Source organism: Metarhizium robertsii (genome assembly GCF_000187425.2).
Source record: "Metarhizium robertsii ARSEF 23 chromosome Unknown MAA_Scf_4, whole genome shotgun sequence".
Lineage (NCBI taxonomy): Eukaryota > Fungi > Ascomycota > Sordariomycetes > Hypocreales > Clavicipitaceae > Metarhizium > Metarhizium robertsii.
This window is the reverse complement of record NW_011942182.1, coordinates 3,826,931-3,827,999: the sequence shown is the minus strand read 5'-3', so window position 1 is coordinate 3,827,999 and position 1,069 is coordinate 3,826,931.

Here is a 1,069-nt window from a genome sequence, read left to right as displayed (position 1 = left end):
GGTTGTGTGTCCAGGTCCGGGGAGTCGAATAACGGCGTCTGCGCCTGCATCGTTGAACACGACTCGGAGGCAGAAATTAAAAGAGCCCTCGAACCAGTCAATAACCTCCCCAGCGTCACGGCCAAGTCGACAAGCAACGAATGATGCAATTTCAGAACGAGCTCCAAGAATTTTATCCTTCCACTTATCCCATTGGGCATCGCCAGCCTTCTCGGCTATCTCGTCGAAAACACTCATATTCACAGCGATCAGACCTCTGTCGTTTCGTGGAAGGGCGTGACGTGAAAGAGTGAAGCGTTGCGAGTTCCAGCGCCGTGCTTGACAAGGGCGGCGTGGGTTGTACTTAGTGAGACCAACCCACCAAGGCACGTGCCAGCCCCTGAAAATGAATTGCGCAGAATCCTACCAGCCACCAACGCGACACTGTGTGCCTCAGGGATAGCAAGCAGAAGTGTCCAGGGCTATATAATTCTGTTCGTCAGGGTTTGAAACAGCCAATACTCTGCAACAGGAAAATAGAATGCCATCTTATATTTACTGTGCGGTAACTGATAATTTACAGTAAAAGGTGAAATATTCAAGTGTCGGTAGATTGAAAGATAACTTTATTAGTGAATGAATGTGGGTCGGCGTGTGGCTTCTGTGGCTTTGCGACAGCAAATTTCTCGCGATGGGTAAAGCCATGTTTCGTCTAAGTAGAGGAAGGGCTTCATTTGGTCTCTTGCCTTCTCATAGAGCTCGTGTATTGAGGCTTTAGCAAATTTTGTCCAGTGGCTGAAGAAGATATCGTATTCCTGGCTAGTCGCAAAATTCTTTCTTGCAATTTGTTTGTACATTCTTATGGGTGCCACACGGCGGCAACGTGGGCCACTTTCACGTATTGTCGACAGGAGCGCGGGGTCTTTGTCAGTGCAAAGTATCGGAGGCTCATTTGTTGGTTCTAGAAGAGAGAAAAATGCGCGCAAAGCCCACTGATAGCTTTTTGTGCTCATTCGTCCCGCATGAAGCAGAAGGCAATGGAGAAGCTCGTCGGTGTCATGCCAATAATAAAATACTACGTCACCCCTTG